Here is a 13,578-nt window from a genome sequence, read left to right on the forward strand (position 1 = left end):
CTAGCCTCTGCTGCAGCCTCCGGCTCCGGTCTCCACACCTCAGCCCTCGGCGCCCAGCACCCCTCCACTCGTTCCAGACAAGCCGGACACCCTGGTGGATGCAGATGAGAAAAAGACCTCGACACACCATCAACAGTCTAGGCCTTCCACGAATGACTCACAGGTCTGGCAGAGTGAAGGCTTCAGCCCCGGCGTGGGAACTCAACGTGGTACTGACAAGGCTCATGGGGGCCGCCTTCGAACCTATGCATCAGGCCACTCTCAAGTTCCTTTCGTGGAAAGCGCCTTTTATTGTGGCCATCATCCCTGCCAGGAGGGTAGTTGAGATCCAGGCCCTGTCCTGCAAGCAGCCTTATCTGACTTTTCACATCACGAGGGTGGTGCTGCGGGCGCACCCTTCCTTCATGCCAAAGGTTCCGTCAGAATTCCATCTCAACAAACATTTGGTGTTGCCTGTGTTTTTTCCGACACCTTTGTCGCTGGCTGGAAGGACTTTGCACTCGCTGGATGTGGCGCGTGCTCTGAAGTTCTATGTGGCACGCACAAAGAGTTTACGGAAGATGTCTCAACCTTTCGTGAACTTTGGTCCTGTGAACCATGGGAAAGCTTGGTCCAAGGCTTCCATTTCCAGGTGGCTCTCCGCCTGTATTACACACTGTCACCGTTTGGCAAACCGACCAATGCCTGACCGGCTGAGAGCTCATTCCACCAGAGCGATCGCTGCGACGACTTCGTTCCTGTCTGGTGTGCCCCTGCTGGACATCTGCAGGGCTGCTATGTGGAGGTCTACACACACCTTCACAAGATTCTACAGCGTCGAAAGGGATTCCAGAGAGGACTCCAGGGTCGGCCAAGCAGTGCTACGCAACCTGTCCCTTGAAGGTGAGCCTGTTCCGGAGGTAACAGTAATTGCTTCTGTTGAGCCTTGCCACCTCACGTCGTTGTGTATTTCTGTACTGCTATTTATTCTTTATGTGAATCCATGCCAGACCCCATGCTGGAGAAGGAACAAGTTACTTACCTGTAACTGTTGTACTCTTTCGTCCTGTCCCCTTTCCTCCATACTGCATGGGCGCCTCTCGTTAGGGAAGGGAGACGGAACCTTTTTCACCAGAAGAAATCTTCCCATTTAAATTTAGAGGCACGCGGGGGCGTAGCCCTGGGAGCATGCGCTCGCCTGACTCTGCCCACCGGCGCCAGTCCCCTTTTCCGCGTCAACAGGAACAGGCCCATTTCACCAGCACTCCTGGGATTGTCTTCGGATATGTAATACCACGCGCTCTTCCCCGGATACTTTCTTCTGTCTTTCCTCCCCAATGCATTTCGACTTCAGCGGGCTTCAGCAGATGTCCAGCCTGCGAGGTGCTCTTCCCTACATCGGATCCCCACGTTCTTTGCCTCCGCTGCCTTGGCCCCGACCATGGATGGGAGGGTTGCACAAAATGCAAAGCACATTCTTTGCGTGCTTTGACTAGCTAGGTGGACAGAGCTCTTCGAGAAGTCGCCCCCAGAGGACTTGAAGGACTTTTGTCAGTCATAAGTCAAGGCCTAAGGGAGGGCTGCTCTTTTCCAGTGCACCCCGCAAGGGCGACTTCTTCCCAAGGAAACTCCCAGACGGGAGGAACCGCTCAGTTTCTCACACCAGCACGGGTACCGAGGCTAAATCAGCTACCGGCCGCCAGGCCGAGGGGTCTGTAGATCCTTCCAGAGACAGTGCTGAGAGACCGCAAGGTTCTTTTAACGGGTGTACACCTGAGGGGCTATGCACTTGTACCTGCAACATGGCAGAGGGGGCGCCTGTACCCAGCACTACCGGCAACTCTGCTGAGGGTGACATTCCTACCAGGCCTCGGCCTGAGGTGCAGGGTAGGTCTCATGCTCCATCGTCAAGAGTCCTGGAGGAGGCCGGGCCCAGTGAGCCAAGCACCATGACTTTGGCACGTGGCATGCAGCTCGACAAGATGGCCACCACGCCAGACAAGATGGCCGCCCGAGGAATGCAGCAGGTGGGAGAACGAGTTACAAGGTGGGACTGGTGTCAACCAGGTACGTGGCCTACAGTTTATCCTTCAGCAGCACAGGACAGGTTTACCCCGCAAACAGCTAGACAGAGTATGCAGCGGCATCAGCAGCTGTCCGCTACCCGTCAATATCACCTGCCAACCCACGGGCCTGCGACGACAGGTTCTTTGAAAAGTTCCTCATGCTCATGTCCTCAGATGGGGTCCTTCCTTAGGGATGTAATCATGGACATGCTCGCTCTGGCCCCTCCCCCTGCACCTATAGTTAATCCTCCTATAGCTCCAGCACTGCAGGCCCCGTTGCAGCCCCTGCTGCCAAGCCGGCGCCTTCGATTCTGGCGCCCCTGCCTTCCACTGTTCAGGCGGTTCCGTACTAGCCTCTGCTGCAGCCTCCGGCTCCGGTCTCCACACCTCAGCCCTCGGCGCCCAGCACCCCTCCACTCGTTCCAGACAAGCCGGACACCCTGGTGGATGCAGATGAGAAAAAGACCTCGACACACTATCAACAGTCTAGGCCTTCCACGAATGACTCACAGGTCTGGCAGAGTGAAGGCTTCAGCCCCGGCATGGGAACTCAACGTGGTACTGACAAGGCTCATGGGGGCCGCCTTCGAACCTATGCATCAGGCCACTCTCAAGTTCCTTTCGTGGAAAGCGCCTTTTATTGTGGCCATCATCCCTGCCAGGAGGGTAGTTGAGATCCAGGCCCTGTCCTGCAAGCAGCCTTATCTGACTTTTCACATCACGAGGGTGGTGCTGCGGGCGCACCCTTCCTTCATGCCAAAGGTTCCGTCAGAATTCCATCTCAACAAACATTTGGTGTTGCCTGTGTTTTTTCCGACACCTTTGTCGCTGGCTGGAAGGACTTTGCACTCGCTGGATGTGGCGCGTGCTCTGAAGTTCTATGTGGCACGCACAAAGAGTTTACGGAAGATGTCTCAACCTTTCGTGAACTTTGGTCCTGTGAACCATGGGAAAGCTTGGTCCAAGGCTTCCATTTCCAGGTTGCTCTCCGCCTGTATTACACACTGTCACCGTTTGGCAAACCGACCAATGCCTGACCGGCTGAGAGCTCATTCCACCAGAGCGATCGCTGCGACGACTTCGTTCCTGTCTGGTGTGCCCCTGCTGGACATATGCAGGGCTGCTATGTGGAGGTCTACACACACCTTCACAAGATTCTACAGCGTCGAAAGGGATTCCAGAGAGGACTCCAGGGTCGGCCAAGCAGTGCTACGCAACCTGTTCCCTTGAAGGTGAGCCTGTTCCGGAGGTAACAGTAATTGCTTCTGTTGAGCCTTGCCACCTCATGTCGTTGTGTATTTCTGTACTGCTATTCTTTATGTGAATCCATGCCAGACCCCATGCTGGAGAAGGAACAAGTTACATACCTGTAACTGTTGTACTCTTTCGTCCTGTCCCCTTTCCTCCATACTGCATGGGCGCCTCTCGTTAGGGAAGGGAGACGGAACCTTTTTCACCAGAAGAAATCTTCCCATTTAAATTTAGAGGCACGCGGGGGCGTAGCCCTGGGAGCATGCGCTCGCCTGACTCTGCCCACCGGCGCCAGTCCCCTTTTCCGCGTCAACAGGAACAGGCCCATTTCACCAGCGCTCCTGGGATTGTCTTCGGACATGTAATACCACGCGCTCTTCCCCGGATACTTTCTTCTGTCTTTCCTCCCCGATGCATTTCGACTTCAGCGGGCTTCAGCAGATGTCCAGCCTGCGAGGTGCTCTTCCCTACATCGGATCCCCACGTTCTTTGCCTCCGCTGCCTTGGCCCCGACCATGGATGGGAGGGTTGCACAAAATGCAAAGCACATTCTTTGCGTGCTTTGACTAGCTGGGTGGACAGAGCTCTTCGAGAAGTCGCCCCCAGAGGACTTGAAGGACTTTTGTCAGTCATAATTCAAGGCCTAAGGGAGGGCTGCTCTTTTCCAGTGCACCCCGCAAGGGCGACTTCTTCCCAAGGAAACGCCCAGACGGGAGGAACCGCTCAGTTTCTCACACCAGCACGGGTACCGAGGCTAATTCAGCTACCGGCAGCCAGGCCGAGGGGTCTGTAGATCCTTCCAGAGACAGTGCTGAGAGACCGCAAGGTTCTTTTACCGGGTGTACACCTGAGGGGCTATGCACTTGTACCTGCAACATGGCAGAGGGGGCGCCTGTACCCAGCACTACCGGCAACTCTGCTGAGGGTGACATTCCTACCAGGCCTCGGCCTGAGGTGCAGGGTAGGTCTCATGCTCCATCGCCAAGAGTCCTGGAGGAGGCCGGGCCCAGTGAGCCAAGCACCATGACTTTGGCACGTGGCATGCAGCTCGACAAGATGGCCACCACGCCAGACAAGATGGCCGCCCGAGGAATGCAGCAGGTGGGAGAACGAGTTACAAGGTGGGACTGGTGTCAACCAGCTACGTGGCCTACAGTTTATCCTTCAGCAGCACAGGACAGGTTTACCCCGCAAACAGCTAGACAGAGTATGCAGCGGCAGCAGCAGCCGTCCGCTACCTGTCAATATCACCTGCCAACCCACGGGCCTGCGACGACAGGTTCTTTGAAAAGTTCCTCATGCTCATGTCCTCAGATGGGGTCCTTCCTTAGGGATGTAATCATGGACATGCTCGCTCTGGCCCCTCCCCCTGCACCTATAGTTATTCCTCCTATAGCTCCAGCACTGCAGGCCCCGTTGCAGCCCCTGCTGCCACGCCGGCTCCTTCGATTCTGGCGCCCCTGCCTTCCACTGTTCAGGCGGTTCCGTACTAGCCTCTGCTGCAGCCTCCGGCTCCGGTCTCCACACCTCAGCCCTCGGCGCCCAGCACCCCTCCACTCGTTCCAGACAAGCCGGACACCCTGGTGGATGCAGTCGAGGAAAAAGACCTCGACACACCATCAACAGTCTAGGCCTTCCACAAATGACTCACAGGTCTGGCAGAGTGAAGGCTTCAGCCCCGGCGTGGGAACTCAACGTGGTACTGACAAGGCTCATGGGGGCCGCCTTCGAACCTATGCATCAGGCCACTCTCAAGTTCCTTTCGTGGAAAACGCCTTTTATTGTGGCCATCATCCCTGCCAGGAGGGTAGTTGAGATCCAGGCCCTGTCCTGCAAGAGGCCTTATCTGACTTTTCACATCACGAGGGTGGTGCTGCGGGCGCACCCTTCCTTCATGCCAAAGGTTCCGTCAGAATTCCACCTCAACAAACATTTGGTGTTGCCTGTGTTTTTTCCGACACCTTTGTCGCTGGCTGGAAGGACTTTGCACTCGCTGGATGTGGCGCGTGCTCTGAAGTTCTATGTGGCACGCACAAAGAGTTTACGGAAGATGTCTCAACCTTTCGTGAACTTTGGTCCTGTGAACCATGGGAAAGCTTGGTCCAAGGCTTCCATTTCCAGGTGGCTCTCCGCCTGTATTACACACTGTCACCGTTTGGCAAACCGACCAATGCCTGACCGGCTGAGAGCTCATTCCACCAGAGCGATCGCTGCGACGACTTCGTTCCTGTCTGGTGTGCCCCTGCTGGACATCTGCAGGGCTGCTATGTGGAGGTCTACACACACCTTCACAAGATTCTACAGCGTCGAAAGGGATTCCAGAGAGGACTCCAGGGTCGGCCAAGCAGTGCTACGCAACCTGTTCCCTTGAAGGTTAGCCTGTTCCGGAGGTAACAGTAATTGCTTGTGTTGAGCCTTGCCACCTCACGTCGTTGTGTATTTCTGTACTGCTATTCTTTATGTGAATCCATGCCAGACCCCATGCTGGAGAAGGAACAAGTTACTTACCTGTAACTGTTGTACTCTTTTGTCCTGTCCCCTTTCCTCCAGACTGCATGGGCGCCTCTCGTTAGGGAAGGGAGACGGAACCTTTTTCACCAGAAGAAATCTTCCCATTTAAATTTAGAGGTACGCGGGGGCGTAGCCCTGGGAGCATGCGCTCGCCTCACTCTGCCCACCGGCGCCAGTCCCCTTTTCCGCGTCAACAGGAACAGGCCCATTTCACCAGCGCTCCTGGGATTGTCTTCGGACATGTAATACCACGCGCTCTTCCCCGGATACTTTCTTCTGTCTTTCCTCCCCGATGCATTTCGACTTCAGCGGGCTTCAGCAGATGTCCAGCCTGCGAGGTGCTCTTCCCTACATCGGATCCCCACGTTCTTTGCCTCCGCTGCCTTGGCCCCGACAATGGATGGGAGGGTTGCACAAAATGCAAAGCACATTCTTTGCGTGCTTTGACTAGCTAGGTGGACAGAGCTCTTCGAGAAGTCGCCCCCAGAGGACTTGAAGGACTTTTGTCAGTCATAAGTCAAGGCCTAAGGGAGGGCTGCTCTTTTCCAGTGCACCCCGCAAGGGCGACTTCTTCCCAAGGAAACGCCCAGACGGGAGGAACCGCTCAGTTTCTCACACCAGCACGGGTACCGAGGCTAATTCAGCTACCGGCGGCCAGGCCGAGGGGTCTGTAGATCCTTCCAGAGACAGTGCTGAGAGACCGCAAGGTTCTTTTACCGGGTGTACACCTGAGGGGCTATGCACTTGTACCTGCAACATGGCAGAGGGGGCGCCTGTACCCAGCACTACCGGCAACTCTGCTGAGGGTGACATTCCTACCAGGCCTCGGCCTGAGGTGCAGGGTAGGTCTCATGCTCCATCGCCAAGAGTCCTGGAGGAGGCCGGGCCCAGTGAGCCAAGCACCATGACTTTGGCACGTGGCATGCAGGTCGACAAGATGGCCACCACGCCAGACAAGATGGCCGCCCGAGGAATGCAGCAGGTGGGAGAACGAGTTACAAGGTGAGACTGGTGTCAACCAGCTACGTGGCCTACAGTTTAACCTTCAGCAGCACAGGACAGGTTTACCCCGCAAACAGCTAGACAGAGTATGCAGCGGCATCAGCAGCCGTCCGCTACCCGTCAATATCACCTGCCAACCCACGGGCCTGCGACGACAGGTTCTTTGAAAAGTTCCTCATGCTCATGTCCTCAGATGGGGTCCTTCCTTAGGGATGTAATCATGGACATGCTCGCTCTGGCCCCTCCCCCTGCACCTATAGTTATTCCTCCTATAGCTCCAGCACTGCAGGCCCGTTGCAGCCCCTGCTGCCACGCCGGCTCCTTCGATTCTGGCGCCCCTGCCTTCCACTGTTCAGGCGGTTCCGTACTAGCCTCTGCTGCAGCCTCCGGCTCCGGTCTCCACACCTCAGCCCTCGGCGCCCAGCACCCCTCCACTCGTTCCAGACAAGCCGGACACCCTGGTGGATGCAGACGAGGAAAAAGACCTCGACACACCATCAACAGTCTAGGCCTTCCACGAATGACTCACAGGTCTGGCAGAGTGAAGGCTTCAGCCCCGGCGTGGGAACTCAACGTGGTACTGACAAGGCTCATGGGGGCCGCCTTCGAACCTATGCATCAGGCCACTCTCAAGTTCCTTTAGTGGAAAACGCCTTTTATTGTGGCCATCATCCCTGCCAGGACGGTAGTTGAGATCCAGGCCCTGTCCTGCAAGCGGCCTTATCTGACTTTTCACATCACGAGGGTGGTGCTGCGGGCGCACCCTTCCTTCATGCCAAAGGTTCCGTCAGAATTCCACCTCAACAAACATTTGGTGTTGCCTGTGTTTTTTCCGACACCTTTGTCGCTGGCTGGAAGGACTTTGCACTCGCTGGATGTGGCGCGTGCTCTGAAGTTCTATGTGGCACGCACAAAGAGTTTACGGAAGATGTCTCAACCTTTCGTGAACTTTGGTCCTGTGAACCATGGGAAAGCTTGGTCCAAGGCTTCCATTTCCAGGTTGCTCTCCGCCTGTATTACACACTGTCACCGTTTGGCAAACCGACCAATGCCTGACCGGCTGAGAGCTCATTCCACCAGAGCGATCGCTGCGACGACTTCGTTCCTGTCTGGTGTGCCCCTGCTGGACATCTGCAGGGCTGCTATGTGGAGGTCTACACACACCTTCACAAGATTCTACAGCGTCGAAAGGGATTCCAGAGAGGACTCCAGGGTCGGCCAAGAAGTGCTACGCAACCTGTTCCCTTGAAGGTGAGCCTGTTCCGGAGGTAACAGTTATTGCTTCTGTTGAGCCTTGCCACCTCACGTCGTTGTGTATTTCTGTACTGCTATTCTTTATGTGAATCCATGCCAGACCCCATGCTGGAGAAGGAACAAGTTACTTACCTGTAACTGTTGTACTCTTTCGTCCTGTCCCCTTTCCTCCATACTGCATGGGCGCCTCTCGTTAGGGAAGGGAGACGGAACCTTTTTCACCAGAAGAAATCTTCCCATTTAAATTTAGAGGTACGCGGGGGCGTAGCCCTGGGAGCATGCGCTCGCCTGACTCTGCCCACCGGCGCCAGTCCCCTTTTCCGCGTCAACAGGAACAGGCCCATTTCACCAGCGCTCCTGGGATTGTCTTCGGACGTGTAATACCACGCGCTCTTCCCCGGATACTTTCTTCTGTCTTTCCTCCCCGATGCATTTCGACTTCAGCGGGCTTCAGCAGATGTCCAGCCTGCGAGGTGCTCTTCCCTACATCGGATCCCCACGTTCTTTGCCTCCGCTGCCTTGGCCCCGACCATGGATGGGAGGGTTGCACAAAATGCAAAGCACATTCTTTGCGTGCTTTGACTAGCTAGGTGGACAGAGCTCTTCGAGAAGTCGCCCCCAGAGGACTTGAAGGACTTTTGTCAGTCATAAGTCAAGGCCTAAGGGAGGGCTGCTCTTTTCCAGTGCACCCCGCAAGGGCGTCTTCTTCCCAAGGAAACGCCCAGACGGGAGGAACCGCTCAGTTTCTCACACCAGCACGGGTACCGAGGCTAATTCAGCTACCGGCGGCCAGGCCGAGGGGTCTGTAGATCCTTCCAAAGACAGTGCTGAGAGACCGCAAGGTTCTTTTACCGGGTGTACACCTGAGGGGCTATGCACTTGTACCTGCAACATGGCAGAGGGGGCGCCTGTACCCAGCACTACCGGCAACTCTGCTGAGGGTGACATTCCTACCAGGCCTCGGCCTGAGGTGCAGGGTAGGTCTCATGCTCCATCGCCAAGAGTCCTGGAGGAGGCCGGGCCCAGTGAGCCAAGCACCATGACTTTGGCACGTGGCATGCAGCTCGACAAGATGGCCACCACGCCAGACAAGATGGCCGCCCGAGGAATGCAGCAGGTGGGAGAACGAGTTACAAGGTGGGACTGGTGTCAACCAGCTACGTGGCCTACAGTTTATCCTTCAGCAGCACAGGACAGGTTTACCCCGCAAACAGCTAGACAGAGTATGCAGCGGCATCAGCAGCCGTCCGCTACCTGTCAATATCACCTGCCAACCCACGGGCCTGCGACGACAGGTTCTTTGAAAAGTTCCTCATGCTCATGTCCTCAGATGGGGTCCTTCCTTAGGGATGTAATCATGGACATGCTCGCTCTGGCCCCTCCCCCTGCACCTATAGTTATTCCTCCTATAGCTCCAGCACTGCAGGCCCCGTTGCAGCCCCTGCTGCCACGCCGGCTCCTTCGATTCTGGCGCCCCTGCCTTCCACTGTTCAGGCGGTTCCGTACTAGCCTCTGCTGCAGCCTCCGGCTCCGGTCTCCACACCTCAGCCCTCGGCGCCCAGCACCCCTCCACTCGTTCCAGACAAGCCGGACACCCTGGTGGATGCAGACGAGGAAAAAGACCTCGACACACCATCAACAGTCTAGGCCTTCCACGAATGACTCACAGGTCTGGCAGAGTGAAGGCTTCAGCCCCGGCGTGGGAACTCAACGTGGTACTGACAAGGCTCATGGGGGCCGCCTTCGAACCTATGCATCAGGCCACTCTCAAGTTCCTTTCGTGGAAAACGCCTTTTATTGTGGCCATCATCCCTGCCAGGAGGGTAGTTGAGATCCAGGCCCTGTCCTGCAAGAGGCCTTATCTGACTTTTCACATCACGAGGGTGGTGCTGCGGGCGCACCCTTCCTTCATGCCAAAGGTTCCGTCAGAATTCCACCTCAACAAACATTTGGTGTTGCCTGTGTTTTTTCCGACACCTTTGTCGCTGGCTGGAAGGACTTTGCACTCGCTGGATGTGGCGCGTGCTCTGAAGTTCTATGTGGCACGCACAAAGAGTTTACGGAAGATGTCTCAACCTTTCGTGAACTTTGGTCCTGTGAACCATGGGAAAGCTTGGTCCAAGGCTTCCATTTCCAGGTGGCTCTCCGCCTGTATTACACACTGTCACCGTTTGGCAAACCGACCAATGCCTGACCGGCTGAGAGCTCATTCCACCAGAGCGATCGCTGCGACGACTTCGTTCCTGTCTGGTGTGCCCCTGCTGGACATCTGCAGGGCTGCTATGTGGAGGTCTACACACACCTTCACAAGATTCTACAGCGTCGAAAGGGATTCCAGAGAGGACTCCAGGGTCGGCCAAGCAGTGCTACGCAACCTGTTCCCTTGAAGGTGAGCCTGTTCCGGAGGTAACAGTAATTACTTCTGTTGAGCCTTGCCACCTCACGTCGTTGTGTATTTCTGTACTGCTATTTATTCTTTATGTGAATCCATGCCAGACCCCATGCTGGAGAAGGAACAAGTTACTTACCTGTAACTGTTGTACTCTTTCGTCCTGTCCCCTTTCCTCCATACTGCATGGGCGCCTCTCGTTAGGGAAGGGAGACGGAACCTTTTTCACCAGAAGAAATCTTCCCATTTAAATTTAGAGGCACGCGGGGGCGTAGCCCTGGGAGCATGCGCTCGCCTGACTCTGCCCACCGGCGCCAGTCCCCTTTTCCGCGTCAACAGGAACAGGCCCATTTCACCAGCGCTCCTGGGATTGTCTTCGGACATGTAATACCACGCGCTCTTCCCCGGATACTTTCTTCTGTCTTTCCTCCCCGATGCATTTCGACTTCAGCGGGCTTCAGCAGATGTCCAGCCTGCGAGGTGCTCTTCCCTACATCGGATCCCCACGTTCTTTGCCTCCGCTGCCTTGGCCCCGACCATGGATGGGAGGGTTGCACAAAATGCAAAGCACATTCTTTGCGTGCTTTGACTAGCTAGGTGGACAGAGCTCTTCGAGAAGTCGCCCCCAGAGGACTTGAAGGACTTTTGTCAGTCATAAGTCAAGGCCTAAGGGAGGGCTGCTCTTTTCCAGTGCACCCCGCAAGGGCGACTTCTTCCCAAGGAAACGCCCAGACGGGAGGAACCGCTCAGTTTCTCACACCAGCACGGGTACCGAGGCTAATTCAGCTACCGGCGGCCAGGCCGAGGGGTCTGTAGATCCTTCCAGAGACAGTGCTGAGAGACCGCAAGGTTCTTTTACCGGGTGTACACCTGAGGGGCTATGCACTTGTACCTGCAACATGGCAGAGGGGGCGCCTGTACCCAGCACTACCGGCAACTCTGCTGAGGGTGACAATCCTACCAGGCCTCGGCCTGAGGTGCAGGGTAGGTCTCATGCTCCATCGCCAAGAGTCCTGGAGGAGGCCGGGCCCAGTGAGCCAAGCACCATGACTTTGGCACATGGCATGCAGCTCGACAAGATGGCCACCACGCCAGACAAGATGGCCGCCCGAGGAATGCAGCAGGTGGGAGAACGAGTTACAAGGTGGGACTGGTGTCAACCAGGTACGTGGCCTACAGTTTATCCTTCAGCAGCACAGGACAGGTTTACCCCGCAAACAGCTAGACAGAGTATGCAGCGGCATCAGCTGCCGTCCGCTACCTGTCAATATCACCTGCCAACCCACGGGCCTGCGCCGACAGGTTCTTTGAAAAGTTCCTCATGCTCATGTCCTCAGATGGGGTCCTTCCTTAGGGATGTAATCATGGACATGCTCGCTCTGGCCCCTCCCCCTGCACCTATAGTTATTCCTCCTATAGCTCCAGCACTGCAGGCCCCGTTGCAGCCCCTGCTGCCACGCCGGCTCCTTCGATTCTGGCGCCCCTGCCTTCCACTGTTCAGGCGGTTCCGTACTAGCCTCTGCTGCAGCCTCCGGCTCCGGTCTCCACACCGCAGCCCTCGGCGCCCAGCACCCCTCCACCCGTTCCAGACAAGCCGGACACCCTGATGGATGCAGACGAGGAAAAAGACCTCGACACACCATCAACAGTCTAGGCCTTCCACGAATGACTCACAGGTCTGGCAGAGTGAAGGCTTCAGCCCCGGCGTGGGAACTCAACGTGGTACTGACAAGGCTCATGGGGGCCGCCTTCGAACCTATGCATCAGGCCACTCTCAAGTTCCTTTCGTGGAAAACGCCTTTTATTGTGGCCATCATCCCTGCCAGGAGGGTAGTTGAGATCCAGGCCCTGTCCTGCAAGCGGCCTTATCTGACTTTTCACATCACGAGGGTGGTGCTGCGGGCGCACCCTTCCTTCATGCCAAAGGTTCCATCAGAATTCCACCTCAACAAACATTTGGTGTTGCCTGTGTTTTTTCCGAAGAGTTTACGGAAGATGTCTCAACCTTTCGTGAACTTTGGTCCTGTGAACCATGGGAAAGCTTGGTCCAAGGCTTCCATTTCCAGGTGGCTCTCCGCCTGTATTACACACTGTCACCGTTTGGCAAACCGACCAATGCCTGACCGGCTGAGAGCTCATTCGACCAGAGCGATCGCTGCGACGACTTCGTTCCTGTCTGGTGTGCCCCTGCTGGACATCTGCAGGGCTGCTATGTGGAGGTCTACACACACCTTCACAAGATTCTACAGCGTCGAAAGGGATTCCAGAGAGGACTCCAGGGTCGGCCAAGCAGTGCTACGCAACCTGTTCCCTTGAAGGTGAGCCTGTTCCGGAGGTAACAGTAATTGCTTCTGTTGAGCCTTGCCACCTCACGTCGTTGTGTATTTCTGTACTGCTATTTATTCTTTATGTGAATCCATGCCAGACCCCATGCTGGAGAAGGAACAAGTTACTTACCTGTAACTGTTGTACTCTTTCGTCCTGTCCCCTTTCCTCCATACTGCATGGGCGCCTCTCGTTAGGGAAGGGAGACGGAACCTTTTTCACCAGAAGAAATCTTCCCATTTAAATTTAGAGGCACGCGGGGGCGTAGCCCTGGGAGCATGCGCTCGCCTGACTCTGCCCACCGGCGCCAGTCCCCTTTTCCGCGTCAACAGGAACAGGCCCATTTCACCAGCGCTCCTGGGATTGTCTTCGGACATGTAATACCACGCGCTCTTCCCCGGATACTTTCTTCTGTCTTTCCTCCCCGATGCATTTCGACTTCAGCGGGCTTCAGCAGATGTCCAGCCTGCGAGGTGCTCTTCCCTACATCGGATCCCCACGTTCTTTGCCTCCGCTGCCTTGGCCCCGACCATGGATGGGAGGGTTGCACAAAATGCAAAGCACATTCTTTGCGTGCTTTGACTAGCTAGGTGGACAGAGCTCTTCGAGAAGTCGCCCCCAGAGGACTTGAAGGACTTTTGTCAGTCATAAGTCAAGGCCTAAGGGAGGGCTGCTCTTTTCCAGTGCACCCCGCAAGGGCGACTTCTTCCCAAGGAAACGCCCAGACGGGAGGAACCGCTCAGTTTCTCACACCAGCACGGGTACCGAGGCTAATTCAGCTACCGGCCGCCAGGCCGAGGG

This window comes from Ambystoma mexicanum, chromosome 2q (genome assembly GCF_040938575.1).
Source record: "Ambystoma mexicanum isolate Mex_15411 chromosome 2q, UKY_AmexF1_1, whole genome shotgun sequence".
In the NCBI taxonomy this organism is placed as follows: Eukaryota; Metazoa; Chordata; class Amphibia; order Caudata; family Ambystomatidae; genus Ambystoma; species Ambystoma mexicanum.